Genomic DNA, 20,141 nt, shown 5'->3' on the forward strand with positions numbered 1-20,141 from the left:
AAACCCAAGAAGTGCCAGTAAAATAATTAGATAACCGAGGTGAATGCAAGGCAATGCAATTACAGTTGTGGTTTTCTGAGTGTATAAAACTCCATAACTTCTCAAACTCCACACAGCAACTCAGAGTGGGTATTCACCATGGAGCAATGTCTGATGGCTATGGACTGCTTGCAGGAGGCTGGGGGACAGTCCTGAATGAGTTTGTCAGCTGGCGCTTAGGGAACATCTGCTAAGAGCACAGCAGTTAACAGTCATCACATTCTGCCACAGACCAGCTCTGCCACAAGCCCGTGAAGCTGGGCAGGCCTCCTGACCTCTCAGAGACCATTTTGTCTCACCAGCAAAATGAAGATAAAATGGCACCTATTCCTAGGGCTGAGGTGAGGATGAAATGAGATAAAGCAAGAAAACGATTGAGCCCAAGTCTACCAAGAGTAAACTCTCTGTGGTAATAATGAATTTAACAAAATTTTGATTATTTGTAACTGTTTCTTTTTAAATAAATGTATACAAGAAATAATAATATCATCCATGAGCTGAGTGCCATGTAAATACAGCTAATTAACAATTTTAGACTCTTATCATGTCCCTGTGTCCCAGGTACTTCGTATATGCTAACTCATCTGATTCTCACAACAATATTTGCAGAAAGGTATTGTTACACTTGTTTCAAGGGCAAGGAAGCATGAATACACAGCAAAGAGTAACTTATTTACGCAAGGTCACACAGTAGAATCAGGATTCAAACCCGGGCAGTTTGGCTCAGACTGCATTCCCAACCACTCTGCAACGTTGCCTCTTGTCATCAGAAATAAGACAGAGGCCTTGTGATGAATACTGTAAAGTGAGCTGGCCCAGGGTAAGACTCAGGAGAAGCAAAAATCATAAAACTATGGAAGAAAGAGCTAATGAGAGCTGCCAAATCCAAATGGGAAAATCAGGGAGGAGCTAGCAAGAGTGAGAAGATGTAGAGCTAGGGGAAGCAGCAGAATGCTGTGTCACAGAAGCACAAGGAAAGGAGGTTATCAAGCCAGCATGTGAGTCATGCATCACACACTACAGGGATGAAAGCAGGGTGAGCCGAGAGATCAACCAGGGGGTACACAGTGAGGAGTGCATTCAAGGGAGCTCAGATCCCACGAAGGGCGGAGGATACGGTCAAATCACAAGGGATGGTGGAAGAGCGATGCTGCTGCGTGCAGACTCACCTTTCAAAAAGTTGGTAACAAAAGGGAGGCGAGAGATGGATGTTAGTTCAAAGGCACTTTTCCCCCTCCCAGACAATGTTGTACCTTGTTTATCATAGTGGAACTTGTAAGCAGAGAAAGAATAGAGATGTGGGAGAGAGCTGTGGCCAATCTATGAATGAGGATAGAACCTAGAGAGCTTATTTGGCTCCAGTGGGAGCTCCAAGGTTGGCAAAAAGGAAGACACATCCTCCTCTGACTCAAGGAGAAGGACGGGAAGAGAAGTGAAGATTGGAAGAAATTTGGATATGGAAGGAAGTTGAGGAAACTCACATCAATCAGATGGTACCCTTCTTAGCAAAGAGGGTTCTAGGAAAAGAACCAAGGATGCTGCTAGAGATCACTTAGATAAGTCATAATGGAAAATGCCATTGCCCTATTTTGGCTGCCTGGCAAACTCCTACTAATTCTTCTAGGCTCAAACCACCTCTCTAGCCCCCTAAGTGCCCAAGCAGAGATGGAGACTCTGTCACCTGCACTTGTTTACTTACTCCTGTCTGATGTATCAGTCACATGATATGATCACTATTTTTGTATATGTCTCTCTCCCCCTCTAGACTCAAGACCTCCATGATAGAGCTGTGTGTGCATGCTCAGTTGTGTCTGACTCTTTGCGATCCCATGGACTATAGCCCTCCAGGCTCCTCTGTCCATGGGATTCTCTAGGCAAGAATACTGGAGTGGGTTGTCATTTCCTCCTCCAGGGCCATGATAGAGACCACATCTTAATTTCTCAAACATCTAACCAATATAAAATGGTATTTGGTAACTGTTGAATGAATAAACAAATTACTCCATAAGTCATATGTAAAAGAATTGCAATTCAGATCCAGAAAGGCTGGGGAATAGCATTGTAGAACTAGCATCCTAAACGTCTGGGTTCATTTCAGATAGAAACAGTCTGTTCTTGGGCAATTACCCTAACTGCTCTGTATCTAATAATACAGGCTCTGAAAAATGGCAACCACAGTCCATGGAGCTGGGAGCTTCATTAGAGAATTCCAGTAAAGGGCTTTCTAAGTCGCAAAGCAGATGATTATAGAAAATGCTTCTGAAGGGAGAAGGATGACAAAAATGTGTCTCCAAGACAATGTAGCAACTTCCTTCCGGGGTTTCCACCATACTGCACTCTAACACAAGCAGTTACAGAGGATGCAGGGCTCTCTCAGAATCCCTGGCACTGCTAGTCGCTGAGGTTGTGTGTTTACTGAGCTCAGGAACTGCTGTGAAAGAGCATTTGTGAGAAAGTGCAAGAGCCCTGCCATGCAGTGCCTCCCAGCTCGGGGCCACCCTGCTCCCTGTTAACTTCATGTGCAGCTTTTCCTATTGTTCTGTCCTGTGGCTCCTGACTTCCCCCTTGAGAGAATCACCAGATCACTGAAATGCATTTGACCTTTGGAAATACATGTGCGCTCCTGGGAAGTACATGATCATTTGTCACTGCCATTCACCAAGTGTTAGCTAGATAAATAGACACCCAGTAAGCCCTGGAAGCAGCTACCAGTCCATGTGCACAAGGCGTGATGCAACCTAGTCCAGCTGAGCTGCAAAAACAATATGACACTGACCAGTAAGACGTGCTAACGCATGGGTGTGGTCCGAGGCTTTATAAAACAACAAATCTATGATTGACATATTCTGTACTCATTTCTAAGGCTGTAGAAATCTAAGACATAATGTACTTCAGATGGCTGGTCCTGATATAGAGGAGCAACACTATGGGAAAAGTTTAGAGAGACGGTAATTCTAAATATCTGTTTTATAGGTCAGTTGGTAAAGAATCCGCCTGCAATGAAGGAGACCCCAGTTTGATTCCTGGGTCAGGAAGATCTGCTAGAGAAGGGATAGGCTACCCACTCCAGTATTCTTGGGCTTCCCTCGTGGCTCAGCTGGTAAAGAATTGCGGGAGACTTCAATCCCTGGGTTGGAAAGATCTCTTGGAGAAGGGAAAGGCTACCCGCTCCAGTATTCTGGCCTGGAGAATTCCATGGACTGTATAGTCAATGGGGTCGCAAAGAGTCAGACACGACTGAGCGACTTGCACTTGCACTTTCATTTTCTATACACACAAATACATGCATGCAAACCTGCTTCTAGGGTTGATTTTGCTTAAAATATATTCATAATTGGCTGTCTCCCAGTACACACACTCCGGGTTAACTGTACCTGTGATAAAAATAGGTAAAGATGGTCTGGGATTTTTAATTGCCAAATTAATCACAAGGTATCTATACACTGGAGAACAGATCAGAGTTGAAAAGATCAGTAGGAGGAAAAAATGGGATTAGAAGAGAGGAAAAGAACATAAAGCAGAAAGGGGGATAAGCAGCAGCAAATATTGGCAGCTGTGGGTTTCGGTCAGCGGTCCTGATTCCTTCCCATATTTTTCACCAATATTCATTCAAACATTCCCAGAGTAGGGGCATTTCAGATTTGAGGAGAGCATTCAATGACCACACACCTGATACTGAAGATCCTTTGACTTTCTAAAACTCTATAGATTCTGTTTCTTATTAATAAAGCAGTTAACAATCAGTGGTTACTCCCCAACATTAAATGCAGAATATTTGCTACCACCATAATTAAAACTCTGGTTGGTATCTACATTAGCTAGTTGATCTCAATGTCAGTCGCTCAGAGCTCTTTTCAAACTTATAATTAGTTGGGAGAGAGATAAAATGACAGGATTTATTTGTTATTGATATAACTTTGGGGTCCACGCATTGGAAACTTAGAGTCAGTGACTTTGAATACCACTTCTAACTGGAAAGTTGTATGACTGAATGACTTCACAAGAAAATCACCAATATTATTCTATGATATGGACATCACTGCAACATCCCATCCCTGCTGGAAAGGCCTCTTGTTCATTACACAGAAGAAACTGTTAAAAAATGGACAATTATACTCTCACTCACATATCCTGTAGTGCTCCTTTATAATGTCTGGACGCCCAAAGGACTGAATCTGCCATGAGGCTAAACTCCCCTGGCCCCAGCTCATCACTCAGACACATTTGTCTGCAGTGGGTCTTAGCTCGTGTCCTTTTCTGGCCAAAGTCAATGTAGATGTTTTAGAGCTCAGCATTATCTTAGAAATTTGAGGTCACCTATCCCATCAACAGTCAAACAGAGAACATAAAACTTCATTTAAAGGATTAAATTGTTTAACCAGTACATCACCAATGTTACAAACATAAGTTAGAAGAGTTAGGAGGCATTTGTCTTTTTTTGAGATCTAGGGCTTAAGTCCAAGCACTGAACATGAAAAGATTCAAATCCAGAAGGAAAAAAAAAAAGAACAGGGTTAAAGGAAAACCAGCATTTAGAGAAAAAGTGGAATTGAAAGGCTACATCATGATTAAAATTTCCATTATGCAACTAATCAAATGTGGGGTATATCAGGGGCAACTGGAATAAAAACTAGAAACACTCACATGTACTCTTAGAATCCAAGACCTCTAGAAAAATGTTATCCATTTATAGACTTATAGAAACACAGGTTCAGGCTGCTGAGTGACCATTTTATATTTTTTAGAGAAGCAGAAAGTAAAGTGATTAGCTTAGGGAAACTTATATTTATCACTTTTTGGTCTATGACTTTTAATATTTTATTAAAATACTATTTTAGAGTGAAGGAGCAACAAAGTCATGACCAGAACTTAAGGGCCAAGTTCTGAAAACCAAGTTAAACTATGAAATTCTCTTTTTTCCTTAAAAAGCTTTCAAAGAGCGAAAACTAGTTTGTTAAATGGCAAAATACACCAAAATGTACAGTATTCATAGAGAAGGGTTTTGATCCAATTATCTAAACAACTGCCTCCATTTCTCCTGCCTGTTTATGCATTTAAATTTATGCTTCATCAATTATTACTTTTGTTGTCTCCCAAACCAATCTCCAAATACTTGAATGCTTTTCTTTTATCCATCTTAATATCTTGCCATGTATACCATGGTTGGCAAGCATCTCAAAGAATCACTGAAATGCTTTGAAATCACACAAACCCAACTTCTGCTTTTCCTTAGGTAAGACAGATTACTTGAAGTGCCTCATACAAATATCACTGGAGAAATTCTCCATTTGAAATCATTACTCTGTTCTTTCATTTGTATTGAAGTCTTTATAACTTTTCAAAGCATTTTTACAGTGACCACTGCATTTTGGTGTTTGTTTCTTGAACACATTTCAAAGAACATTACAACCACAAATCCTTTATCAGTCACCTCACCCACCACTGAAAGTTATGTCTGGAGTCTTGAAGCCTTTTGGTAAACTGATAACTGGTCATTCTCACTCCAGGCAAGTAGGTATCTATTCCAATTTACCTGGCTGGAACACAACAGTAGTCAGCACTCAAGAGAGACAGTGCTCAAGTGACAAGTTATATCAATTTAAACTGCAGAAGAATCCAGAAAGTCAAAATGCATGCCTTCTCAATCCTTGTAACGTTGAGAGTAGAGGTCAGTGTCCTTCAATGACTCCCCTCAAGTAAAGTTTCCATGGTGTGTATGGCCTCTTCCCATCCTGACACGTCCTCCTAATTTAACATTCCTGCTAAGGCAGAAATGAAAACTGAACGTTTCACGGGAGCTAGGTCACGCTGACAGTGATAGCAAGTGACAGGAGATTAAAGGAAAGCAAAGATACTGTGTTGAAAATGTCTCATCAAGGTCACCCACTCATGATAAGGCAAGTGGAGAGTGAGAGAGAAAAACAGGCTTATCACTTGAGAATCGGCAGAGACAACTATGCTATCTAGTTATTCCTCTTCAAGCCCATCTCCTCTAGCCTTCTACTCCCACACATGTTTTCAAGCAAGTCCTTATTTTAAAACTACTAGACGCTATGCCTCCTATGGGCCTCCCTGGCGGCTGTCTGCAAGGCAGGAGATGTGGGTTCGATCCCTGGGTTGGAAACACGCCCTAGAGAAGGACATGGCAACCCACTCCAGGATTCTTGCCTGGAGAATCCCATGGTCAGAGGAGCCCGGCAGGCTACAGTCCTTGGGGTCGCAAAAGGGCCAGACATGACTGAGTGACTAAACAACAATAAACATGTCTCCTTAGCAATGCAAGGTACCACTGCTGAAATGGCACTGCCACCAACCTCCCCAATCCTGCCAAGTGGAAGCAGGCTCTCCCCATGGCACCCAGCTCACCTTTTACTACCACCTGACTTTCTCCCCTCAAACTGTGAACCTTCATGTGTTTGAAGCACACTTTCATTTGCTATCTTCCTGCATGTTGACAGAGCTAGCCAGCTACTTATGAAAATTCATGATGCTCCTGCTCTCACAGAGTTACTGCTGAGAAACTCCTACCAAGTCACAGACTACATTTTCCAGGTCCATTTACACCTAGTGGCAGCCCCGTGACCTAATCTCAGCCAATGGAAAATGAGAAGGTATGCATTTCCCTTCAAGGCGTTTACAACATAACACGTCTCCATGCTGTCTTCTGCCTGCTGCCAGCTACATGCCAAGGCTGAGAAGGGCTCAGGAGCTGGCTGAGCTGTGTGATGGAAAGAACCTGGGTCTCTGGATCACTGCCCTAAAGAAAGTTACTGTCACCAAAAACAGAAGTCCATGTGCCTGATGCACAGCAAGGCCAAACTATACCAAAATGTTGGTCTGGAACAGAGAAAGGTTTACTGCAGGGCCCTGTAAGAGGATGGATGGCTCATACCTTGAAACCCCCAAATTCCCCTAAAGCCTTCAGCAAAGCTCTTTTCTAGGGAAGGTGAGGGAGGGGCATGGTGAGTTGTTGCAAACATCTTGATGTAGATTCTATGTTCTTGAGGTCAGGTCATGGTCAGGTAATGATGTGCCTATAAATCCCCACCAAACAAATGTTATCCTCTGTTCTGACTAGAAAGGGCCAGGTCTCAAGGCACAACTTCATCCTCTGAGGTTCCAATCCTGGCTGAGAGGAGGCAGATCTCAGCTGGCAGCTCCCCCAAGGTCAGGTCCCCAGACCCTGCCCAGCTCCCATCACTGAGGGATCCAGGTGCTCATGACCCAACTGGCTCCCAGGCTCTTCAGGGTGCCCAGACGGTAGGGGGTAGACTGCATCCTGTGAGGACTGCCGCTGCCTTCAGGTGATGGGAATGGCAGTCAGGGTCACCAGCCCCTCAAGGCCTGGGCCCCACCAGTGGGCAGCTTTGATGAGGGCTCTGGATTCCTGCAGGACACGTCCCTCAGTTTACTCCCTGGGCCCCCAGGTCACCCACTGACCTGAGGCCAGATGCACTGGAGGCCCCCAGGAGAAGGCCAGGATCTACCTCTTACCTCACTCTGCATGATGACCATCACTCTGCTGACCACTGGCTGAATCACCCACTAATGGTCACTCACTGACAGTTGATCACTTGGGGAAGGAGCCTACTCTGGTGCTGACCAGTGGCTGAGCAGGACCACTAACTGTCACTCATTGACAGTTGGTTGCCTAGAGGAGGGGCCCACAGTGGTATGTACCAATGGCTGAGCAGGGCCATTAATTGTCACTCACTGAGAGTTGGTTGTTTGGGGAGGGACCCACTGTGGCACTGACCAATGACTGACCAGGACCACTAATGGTCACTTGGGGTAGGGGCCACCTACGGCACTGACCAATGGCTGGGCAGGACCACTAACAAGTCAGTCACTGACAACTGGTCGCTTGGGGGAGGGGCCCACTGTGGCACTGACCAGTGGTTGAGCAGGACCACTAATAGGGTAGGGGCAGTCACTCATTGACACTGGTCACTTGGGGAAGGGGCCCACTGTGGTGCTGACCAATGGATGAGCAGGACCACTAAAAGTTACTGACAGTTGGTTGCTTGGGGGAGGGGTCCCCTGTGGCACCAACCAATGGCTGAGCAGCACCAGTAATGGTCCTGGGGTAATGGTTGCCTAGTAACAGGCTGCAAGGTAATGGTGCACAGCAATGGTTGTGTGTTAAAGGCTGTGCAGGGCCACCCTCTACTACACTAATACTGACTAGAAACAGTATACTGGATTACTACAAAAGAAAGAACTGTACTTCCATTTTTATAAAAACCATAGTTTTGAGTTGCTTGTTACTAGAGAGCACCCTAACTGATACACGAGTCTAATGCAGAGGCATAAAAGACACTCAAAAGATAGTGAATAGGGCATTCACCCATTTGCCTATGAAAGAACCTGATTACACTGTACTTTACCAGGAAAGATTAACTATGGATTGCATATGTCATTATATGCAATAATTGTTATTATGAAAATCATCTCAGGATTCCACACGAAATAGACTGATGTTAGTAGAGTTTTATTCAATCTTATAGTTGTTTCTTCAAATTCATAGATACATATTTAAATTTTGTTGCTGTGGGAGAATGCTGAGGTTGTCATGGCAACAGGTTTAAGCAACAGAGTATATGTGATGTACTGGGATGCCTGGTGTTAGCCATGCCAGCAAAAACATAAAATAATTATATCCTACCAAAAGAACTATACTAAGGGTAATGTGTGATAGTCAACTATTTGTCTTTCACCTTCAAGGGACCATAACTTAACACACTGATTTGTTAACAATTTTGATAATATTGCCAGTCCTGGTAGAAAATGAAATTTAGATTAAGGATGAGACTGGTAGAGGATCATCACTCAATTTCCAGTCACCTAGAAAAATACACACATATACACACACAGAGGAAGTCGGGGGAGAGAAAAGAGGTGGTGGGGAGAGGGAGAGAAACAGAGAGGAGAGGAGATTGGACCCGCACAGGTAAAATCTGATAAACTTAATGAAATTAGAGGACAATAAATTTAAAGTAAGCACTCAAATTAAACCCCTCCTGAGCAGAGGGTCTGGAGAAAAATTGTTCAGTAATTACCCCAGCTCTCTGATTTACTTCATCTTGCAAGCAAAACCTTTATTGATCCTCTCTCTGTGGACCAGGGGCCTATTTCTCTGCTATATATTTGCTACTGATTTAAGTTATCATCACTCTCTTATGAAAATTAAACATTTCCAGCAGGGCTACTCTGGGTTCCCCGGGGTTACTATTACTCCTCTCTCTGAGTGACCTCAGGGCTTCAAAGAGTCCAGAAGTCGTCATTGTGAGATGGCACAAACAATAGGTATCCTGTATTAGCACACAGGATCCAGAATAAAAGAGAAAAAAAAATAGGCTTGAGTTCATGAGCTGTGGTAAGCTGGAGCACGGAATTCTGATGGTCCAGGGAGATTGAGGGAGTGTAATATTTTGAGCTGGTCTTTGTATGGGTAAAATAAAACAATAAAGAAAAAAATTTCACCTGGCTTCTCTCCTCACTAAAGCCCTAGAGATAATTCAGGAAAACCTTCAATTCTAAGAAAAAAGAAGGAAAGAAGACAGCACCCCTACTTTTAGTCTTTATTCTCCTTTTCTTCCCACTTATGCTACCACTTCAGTTTATATGCACTCATTAAATAATATCTTCTCAGAACTTTCTGGGTGGTCCAATGGTTAAGACTTTGCCTTCCAATGCAGGAGGTGCAGGTTTGATCCCTGGTCAGGGAACTAAGATCCCACGTGCCTCATGGCCAAAAAACCAAAACATAAAACAGACGCAGTATTGTAACAGATTCAATAATGGCTTTTAAAATGGCCTACATCAAAAGACATCCATTTTCTTTCTCCCCTCCTAGTTATTCAGAAACTATCCTGACCAACTTCCTAAAGAACAAATCCAAGCTTCAAGAGCCCTTGCCAACTTGGGACAACCCAATTCATGCAGGATAGACAGTCTCACTCCCAAAAGAAGTTGTTACTATACTGCAAGGTGTGGCACAAAGGAGGCAGGCTCTGGACCATACCTGCAATGGCACAAGCCATTTCAGGGCAGAACGAAAAAGGCCTTTGCACACATCAAGAGGAACTGAATTCAATCCAATGCCAGACAGTCTCAGGCGGCTTCTCCACTGCTTGTGGTGCAAAGCAGGGTCAAAGACATCTGACGTGGCTCAGCAGACAGAGGAGATCAATAATGCTAAAGAGGAGTGTCTGCAGTAAGAAGCAAATCATTGCAAATTTAGATAAAATGTCCTCCATGTGCAGGGCTCCTGATGGAAGCCCTACATCTGCCATATCGACCTTGTCATTGGGACACCCCTCCCTCCTTGGGTGGGGAGAATGAGAGAGAGGCAAGGAAAGAAGGTACAGGAGCCAAGGGTGTATACCGCATTGTGTTGTCTTTAACAGAGAAGCCCCAAAGACTGCAGTGCCCATCCGGCTAATCCAAGGCGTAAACACTGAGAATGTGAATTATTTTTAGAATGATGGGTATAAACTACATCTCAGTCTCAGAAGAGCCTGGGAGGTAGCTAAATGAGGTTACTAACAGTAGGATAAACAGAAAGCAGGCTTCTTTTAATGACTGAAATGTATTGAGAACTTATTGCGTGAGCCAGATACAGTTGACTAATAAGGAAACTAAAGCTTGAAGATTGTCAGCAGTAAATCTAGGACTCAAACCAAGATCTGCCTCGCTCCAGTGTTAAACAGTCACTTGCAAATACAACCATTCAGAGCCATTCTCTTCTTCATGATCTTCATCACGTCTGGGTTACTGGCAAGCTCTTGACTGTCTGGATTCGCAGCAAGAAGAACAAATACCTCTGAAGGCGACTGAGTTATTCAGGCAGAGAGTCGAGGCGTAAAATAATGGGTTATGAAGAAATGTAGAAAGCAAGGAGACTTCAGCCTAGGACTCTACCACTTGCTCCCCTTGACTCTGTCTGCTTAGAGAAAATTGGATTGTTGCATTAAAGCAGTAAGCTGGTAAATTCCACGGTGGGTTGCTCAGACCTCAACATCTTTGTTGTTACTGCTGTTGTTCAAGATATGGCCTCTCGCTGTGAGACACCAACCCGGGCAGGAATAATGCAGGAGGCAGAGAGCTGACTGTCTGGACAGAAAAAAATTCCATACTGGGGACACAGTCTCAGGACCCTTTTGCCAAGGTAAAGGATCTGAATCTCCTCAACCTTCTCGATCCATTTCACAGATGCCACACACATAGCAAAGGATGGAAAAAATGTAAATGACTAACATCCATTTTGTTTTACTTGCGTTTAAAGATTAACTTTCTGATTTGTGAAGAAAACTAGGATTGACTGAGCAGGTACAGCACACATCCCCTGCAGTAGGTAACGGATACACATGCTATCTCACTGACTTTTCACAATGACCTTTTGAGGCACCACATGCCTATCTGGCAGCCGATGGAACTGAAGGTTACAGTGATGGTATATGCCGAGACGCAGGACCTGTGGGTTGCATTGGAGGTTCGAGCCAAAATTCTTAAGACTTTCAAAATCAGTACTCTTTCTTCTATGCTTTTCCTTCAGTTCAGTTCAGTTCAGTCACTCAGTCATGTCCAACTCTTTGCCTCCCCATGAATCACAGCACACCAGGCCTTCCTGTCCATCACCAACTCCTGGAGTTCACTCAAACTCATGTCCATCAAGTCGGTGATGCCATCCAGCCATTTCATTCTCTGTCATCCCCGTCTCTTCCTGCCCCCAATCCTTCCCAGCATCAGAGTCTTTTCCAGTAAGTCAACTCATCGCATGAGGTGGCCCAAGTATTGGAGCTTCAGCTTTAGCATCAGTCCTTCCAATGAACACCCAGGAGTGATCTCCTTTAGAATGGACTAGCTCTTCCTTGGTTCTCTTTAATGATTTATGTCCCTGCCACACTTCTGGGTCATCATTCTAAACTCTGGAAGTCATAGTTCAACAGAGTAGAAGTATATATTATTGAGCTGAAAAAAAGTACTGAAATAAATGTAAACCCAAGAAGCAAATGCTTTGCTAAACTCCTAAACTTTGTGGCTTAACTCTCCTTTGCCTCTTTCATCTAATATTGAAATATATAAGAATCATTCCAATTACTTGAGGCTTTGGGTTAGTTGATTCCAGATTTCCAGAGACTTAACGAGAAGTTTTTCAAGTCTGAAGGATCTTTCATGGATAATGGCTATTTGGGAAAGGATCTCAGATGAGCAGATGTTCCACCCATGGGAAACACAGGGTAAAAGGAAAAGTGCAGGAACCTGGGGGTCATCCACATCTGAATGAGAACCATGACTTCACACTGGGTGAAGCTGAGCAAGTCTCTTCCCTTCTCTGCACTTCAGTTTTCATCTTTAAAATCAGAATGATGCTATCAACCTCAAAGTGGTATTGTGAGAACCAACTGAGATGATCTGGGCTGGCACACAGATGTACCCACTCAAACTAGAAACTGAACTTCCTAACCAACTTTTAGAAATGAAAAGCTCAGTTTCTTTCTCAATCCCTTCTTTTGTCCCTCAGTTCCTTCTGATATGGCTGTTTACTGACATAGTTGCTTATTATGATTGAATAAGCTGGGTTAAGAGGAACCTCCCTGGTGGTCCAGTGGATAAGACTTTGTGCTGCCACTGCAGGGGGTTCAGTCACTGGTTGGGGAACTAAGATCCCACATGCCACAACTAAAAAATTTTTAAAAAAAGATGGGGTGAGGGCATGCAAGGTGCCTACAGATGGGCCAGGGGAGAGTCTATCTAGGGAAGAAAGTAGGCATCCGTTGTTTTTATTCTCATTTTCTGCAGTTTTTACTAGCTGGAGGAAGAGGCAGTTTAAAACCTTGCCATTCATAACCACGGCTACACTAGTGTTCATGGCCAGGAGGGTGGCATTTCAAACAAAGAGTACCTGTCAATCGTAAGGCCAGATGATTACTTTACTATTATTTGTTGTGTTGTATAACAGATCCCCACACTGTGTCATTTGGAGTCTCTCACAACTGCCTGGCTCCCACAGATGGTGTCTCTGCTTTTATCCTGCCCTACTTTCCCAGAATCTCGACATCTCCAGGGCCATTTACTGCCTCCTGACTCTCTCACACTTACCCTATTATGCTATTATCTTGCACCCAGCACTGGCTGCTTAATTTTCCACTTTCTGCCACAATATTATGGGCCCTGAGTTGCAGCCGCTTAGAGAGTGTCTGTCTGCTTGCTGTTTGTGTACTACGCTGGGGAAAAGGGAGGTGGGGAGCATCCTTTTGTGTACACATTATCAGAAGAGAGACAATGCCAAGGCATTTCAGGGAGCAGGGAGCATCTTGATGGGAATGCCACCAGCAGAGGCAGAGGTGCAGCACTCCAGCTAAAATAATTAAAACCTATGGTTTAAAGTCACCACGTACCCTGATATGTACACAATCCAGACTGAAAGGGAACATTAGCAATTAGCTGGTAAATTATCTTTACATGCATTCTCCCTAAAACAAATCACTTTGGAGTATTCACTTTCTAAAGCGGTTGCCTACACAGAAGTCACTGCCTCTCTCACAGCTGTTTTTCTGTGTAGACGAATAGGAGAGAATGCCACAGTTGTTCAGACCCAGGGCCAGGTTCGAATTACAGCTTGATTTCTAGGTAAAGTTGGATCACCTGAATAATAGTCTTAATTCCAGTGGCTCATCTTTCCAGTTAAACTGGTCTCCATGGGGCTGGATCCATCCCATGTTATTCCATCCAGGGTCTCAGAATAACAGCTCAACAAATATCAGTGGAATTAGGGACAGGTGGAATGATAAGCCTACAGAACAACTGGTGAGTTCAAAGGAAGAGAGAATCCCAGCTTTTCAAACTAGATTTTTCAGCCCTAGTCTCAAAGGGTACCATTAATAACATAGTACCCTCTCCCAAAATGAGCTCTGTCTTCATTTTAGGTACAGGAAAGAGAGGGAGAGAGGGCAGGGGAAAAGAAAAGGAGAAAGAAGGAAGGAAGGAAGGCGGGAGAGAGAGAAGGAAGGAGGGATGGAGGAGAGAAGGAAGACAGCCAACCCCTGGGAGCTTCGCATGTCAAAGGGCAACCTCTCACCACGCATCCTAAGCACAGTGCTCACAGAAGAAGAATTTCCACTACAGAAGAAGTTTCACTACTAACTGCTCCTAAAGATATTCAAGAAGGAAATGTGATTTGGGAAAAGAGGTAGGAGAGAGACTCCAATCTCTAACTTCCAGAGCTAAACAGAAATGACTTTCAAATTCTCTGCCATTTTAATATTATCAGTGTTATTATTTACATTCTGGTGACAAAACACTGGGAAAGCTGACAGGGCTTTCCTGGATGCCCAAGCGGATCGTAGTCAGATATCACCTTTATTTACTGAGCGCCTACTATGTGTTCACAGCTCAGCAGCCCAGAAACTGATTCAGAGCAGCTTAGCCCCAGTGGGATACACTTGGAGCCATGCATGATAAAGCTTCAATTAAACGCTTTTTCAGGAAGAAGGAACAGGCAAGCCGCCTCAGAAGGAAGGGAAAGGGCACCGGACCCCGTTTGGGGAGGGATGTCTCGATCTCCCCTCAAAGGAAGTCTTCTGTGTGGGACCCAGGTGCTGCTGAGGGGGGCCTGGCGGGGCAATGGGGGATGAAAGGCTTTCTAGAGGCCCTCTGACCCCAGCCGTCCCACGGGAAATGAGCCAGGAGGCTGCTGGCTGGCAGACAAGCAGGTGTGCCCTTAAGAAGCCATGGAGATTAGCTGGGGCTTATCCAAACCTCTGCAGGAGGCAAATCTCTCCTGGCTCCTCAGGAGACCCCAGCGCTCCTCTGGCATCAAATAAGCCAGATGCAGAATGGACGGCAACCTGGCCTTTTGTGAACCCAGGCCACGGCGCGGAAATCTGGACACCATCACACTCACCAGGGGTCCCAAGGAGGACGAAGTTTTGAAGAGTATGTTTAGAAAAATGGAGAGGAAAAGAAAGGACTGCAAGGCCAGAGCACGGGTAGATGAACCTCACGTGTGCTTGGATCTTTGCACCGGGATTGTTTTTTGTCCCACCCCAGGTGGCTCAGACGGTAAAGAATTTCTGCCTGCAATGCAGGAGACTGGGTTTCGTGCTCTGGGTCAGGAAGATCCCCTGGAGAAGGGAATGGCTACCCACTCCAGTATTCTTGCCTGGAGAGTGCGATGGACAGAGGAGCCTGGCGGGCTACAGTCCATGGGGCAGTAAAGAGTCAGATGTAACTGGGCAACTAACACTTCGTTCCACTTACCACACCCCCCCAAATGTAACCAAAAGTTACATCTTTCTCTTGAAAATATGGTTTCTGGGGAAAATAGGTGGACTCTGCTCTTCAGCAAAAGTAAAAGCCATAAGACTCAAAGGCTGAGAGCTCCCCTTCTCAGGAGCCCTAAGGAAAGCAAATCAGCACTGCAAGCAGAGGAAGGAGGGGGCCCCCATCCGTGAAACATGCACCCACTTCACTCTACACCCAGGTGTAACGATGTGGGGAAGGCACTGGCCTCAGACCCAGCAGACGTGCCCTGCAGTCCTGACTCTGCTCTGCATAAGCTGTGCGGCTCTAAACTAAGCACTTCACCTCTCGCATCAATTTTGCACCCTAAGAGGAGTCTAACAGCGGCTCCTACATGGAGCCATTTGAGCAGTAAGCAGGATACTTTGTATAAACACACAGCACAGCACCTAGCACCTAGAACGTGCTCAGTAAAGGCTAGTTTCATCCCTTTTTCAACAACCCAATTCTCTACATAAAACAGCAGAGAGTATTTCTCTACTTTCTCACACTTGTGGAAACCCATTCCTAGTGAGGGTGAGTCATTTTTCCAAAGCGTTCAGATGGAAATAGTGGAGACAAGAACCCAGCTCTACCCAGTGCCCTCGCTAGGCCTTGCTGTTTGATTGGCACCATGAAGAGGACCCAATATCCAGATTCAGACAGGTCCAATGATGGCCTTGGCAGAGGCAGCCTCGGAGTCAGATATTAGTGTGACACAGTCCACCTCCTGCAGGATATTCACCAAGGAGGCTGGAGTTGTAACTCCCCTCACTCAGTGGAAACTGGCCCAGGAAACATGTAGGATGCGGCATTTTGGACTTAGCAAGGCATTCATAGGTTTAGCCAATGGTATAAATACGAGCTCTCATATCTTTTAAGCTGGCTGTGCCACACACACATACAAGCATGAGACAACTGGCTCTGGAATACCAAGTTGCAGAGATGATGTCCTTGATTCAGACAACACAACTATAATAGGAATTTTGTTTTCAACTCATCCTCTGCCCCTGTTGCCTACACATGTTGCACAAGCAGGAACCTAACTGCAAAGGTGGCACAGTGGCTCTCTCTACCTGACCCTCAGGTCATTTCTTGGGCAGAAAGGTGCTCAGGAAGAGGCTGGATGGTGGTGAATCTCGTCTTTATTTCTTCCCAGAAGTGGCTGAATTTTGACTCTTTTTTGACATGTTCTGCCGCCAGTACCTGGGCTTCCCAGGTGGCACTAGTGGTAAAGAACTCACCTGCCAAGGTAGGAGATGTGGGTTTGATCCCTGTGTCAGGAAGATTCCCTGGAGGAGGGCATGGCAATCCAATTCAGTATTCTCACCTGGAGAATCCCACGGAAAGGGAAGCCTGGCAGGTTACAGCCTATAGGGTCACAAAGAGTAGGACACGACTGAAGCAACTTAGCAGGCATCACACACTGCCAATACCTAAACGTTTATCATCATGTTAGGACTAGAAGGAGTGGGTGGTTAACAATACTCCTTGCAATGCAGGGGATGTGGGTTCAATTGCTGGTTGGGGAGCAACCAGGGATCCACATGCCATAGGTCAACTAAGCCCTCGCACCACAACTACGGAGCCCACACCCATAACTAGAGAGTCACTGCCACAACTAGAGAGCCTGCAGGCCAAAATGAACGACCCCACGTGACACAGAGAAGATTTCACATGCTGTCACTAAGACCCAAGCAGCCAAATTAATAAAGCCAGAAGCAATCTCATACAAGCTCTCACTTTATAAATGAGAAAACTAAGGGAGAAACAGGGGTGTGGGAATAAGTTTCCCAAGGCCAGTTAGCAATCCAGTGCCCATCTCCTTCACTGGCTGACGCAGGATTTTAGGGACCCATGTGGACGGGAGAACATGTGTGCTCAGTCACTCAGTCGTGTCCGACTCTTTTTGACCCTATGGACTGTAGCCAGCCAGGCTCCTCTAAACATGGGATTCTCCAGGTAAGAATACTAGAATAGGTTGTCATTTCCTCTTCCAGGAGATCTTCCTGACCCAAGGATCAAACTCACATCTCCGGTGGCTCCTGCATTGGCAGGCAGATTCTTTATCACTGCACCATGGATGGTAGAACAGCTTGTCTAATTGTTTCATCATGATGGAGCTCACCATGTACAGAGCTCATGAGAAAGGAACTAGAGGTCAAGTGTGATGAGAACACAATTAGTGTGACAAATATTCAAGCATACTATTCAACATCCTCAAGGAAAAGTAAATAAATACAATACCAAAAAGCCCTTGAAACCAGTTTAACATTTTTATTTCAGAGATTTCTTTATGGGTCTCCAAGACAGTCTTTATAATTGTTATTATTATGAAAATGGCAAATCACTATAAACACAGGCCATAATTTAGTCTCATCATATCTGATAAAGTTGCTTCATTCAGCTATAATTTACTGAGCACCTATCATGTGTCAGGTATACCCTAAGCACTAAGAATATAAAAATGAACAACCACTGTCTCTGTGCTTAAGAAATTCACTGTACAGGAAGGGATGAAAACGAGCACTACAGAAAGTATATCAAAGACCTAAATATAAGACTGAAAACTATCAAACTCTTAGAAGAAAATATAGGGGGAAAGTTTCAAAACAGGATCTGGCAATTATTTCTTGGATATAATACAAAAATCCAAACAGAAAAAGAAAAAAATTAATCGGACTCTATCAAAATGTAATACTTCTGTGCATTAAATGACATGATAAACAGAGTGAAAAGGCAACCCACTGAACGGAGGAAAATATTTACAAATCAAGTATCTGATAAGGGATCCAGAACATATCAAGAACTTCAACAGCTCAATCACAAAACAAAGAACTCCATCCAGAAAAGGGCAATGGGCTTGAATAGGCATTTCTCCAAAAATGGCATACAAATGGCCAATGCTGCTAAGTCATTTCAGTTGTGTCCGACTCTGTGTGACCCCATAGACGGAAGCCCACCAGGCTCCCCCATCTCTCGGATTCTCCAGGCAAGAACACTGGAGTGGGTTGCCATTTCCTTCTGCCATTTCCATGGCCGATAAGCACATGAAAATATGCTCAACATTACTGTCAGGGAAATGAAAATCAAAACCACGGTGAACTACTAGCTCACACCCTTTAGAGTGGCTACTATCAAAAAATCAGGAAGCTTAAGTGTTAGAAAAGATGTGGAGAAATCAGAACTCCTGTGCACCGTTGGTGGAATGCAGACACAAGCCAGTGTGGGAAACAGGGTGGTGGCGCCTCCACCAAAACTTAAAAATAGAATTGCCATTTGATTTCACAATCTCACTTCTGGGTACATGCCCGTAAGAACTGAAAGTAGGGTCTTGAAGAGATACTTGTACATGCACGCTTATAGCTGAGTGTTTCAAGATAGCCAAAAGGTGAAAGGGAACCAGGTGTCCATCTGCAGATGAACAGATGAATAAAATGTGATATATACATACAACGGAGTATTACTCAACCTCATGAAAGAAAGGCGTTCTGAAACACGCTGCAGGGTAGATGAGCTTTGAGGATGGTGTGCTAAGGGACAGAAGCCAGCCACCAAATAAAAAAAAAAAATACCATCTGATTCCAGTTCTATGAAGTACTTAGAGTACCTGTCATTTACAGAGACAGAAAGCAGAATGGTGGTTCCAAGGGTAGGAGAGCGAGGAAGTTGTGGTACTTGACGCATAGGAGCAGAGTTTCATTTCTGTGAGATGCAAAGAGTTCTGTGGATGGACTGGTGATGATAACAAGGCAATGTGACTGTACTTAATGTCAGTGAGCTGAACACAAAAATGGTTACGATGGTGATTTTTATACTATATGTATTTTACCAAAGTTAAAAAAAACATACAAGCATTGCAGTCACCATCATCAGCAAACTCATCAGGAGGTAATTTAAGCCTCTGGTGCCCCAGCCACACTGCAAGAGATCAGGCTAGGAGAGGGCCCAATAGAAACCACTCAAAGGAATGTTAAGACTCCAACTGCTATGAAAACAGTATGGAAATTTCTTTAAAAATTAAAAATAGACCTACCATATAACCCAGCAATCCCACACCTGGACATATGCCCTGGGAAAGCCATAATTTAAAAGATACATGCACCCTAATATTCACAGTAGAACTGGATATCTACAATAGCCAGGACATGGAAGCAACCTGTCCATCAACATAGGAATGGATAAAGAAGATGTGGTACATATATACAAAGGAATATTTCTCAGCCATAAAAAGAATGAAATTGGGTCATTTGTAGAGACATGGATGGATCCAGAGAGTATCATACAAAATGCAGTCAGAAAGAGGGAAAAAGAATATATATACACACACACACACATATATTTAACACATATATATATATGAAATCTAGAAAAATGGTATAGATGATCTTATTTGCAAAACAGAAAGAGAGAGACAGATGTAGAGAACAAATATACTGATACGAAGCAGAAAAGAGAAGGGGGTGGTGGGAGGAATTGGGAGATTGCTGCTGCTGCTAAGTTACTTCAGTCGTGTCCGACTCTGTGTGACCCCATAGACGGAAGCCCACCAGGCTCCCCAGTCCCTGGGATTCTCCAGGCAAGAACACTGGAGTGGGTTGCCATTTCCCTCTCCAATGTGTGAAAGTGAAAAGTGAAAGTGAAGTCGCTCAGTCATGTCCGACCCTTAGCGACCCCGCGGACTACAGCCTACCAGGCTCCTCCATCCATGGGATTTTCTAGGCAAGAGTACTGGAGTGGCTTGCCATTGCCTTCTCTGAATTGGGAGATTAGGACTGACACAAATACATGATTGATGCTATGGATAAAACAGATAA

General features: G+C 44.2%; 1 long non-coding RNA gene across 1 annotated transcript in view; it reads right to left on the reverse strand.

Moving 5' to 3' along the window:
- The window catches only part of LOC129554452 (uncharacterized), a 215,094-nt gene that overhangs the window by 109,670 nt on the left and 85,283 nt on the right, over positions 1 to 20,141 (reverse strand). The gene's annotated exons all lie outside the window — the stretch shown is intronic.

Source organism: Moschus berezovskii, chromosome 14 (genome assembly GCF_049115385.1).
Source record: "Moschus berezovskii isolate FMDL1 chromosome 14, NW_MosBer_1.0, whole genome shotgun sequence".
Taxonomy (NCBI): Eukaryota; Metazoa; Chordata; class Mammalia; order Artiodactyla; family Moschidae; genus Moschus; species Moschus berezovskii.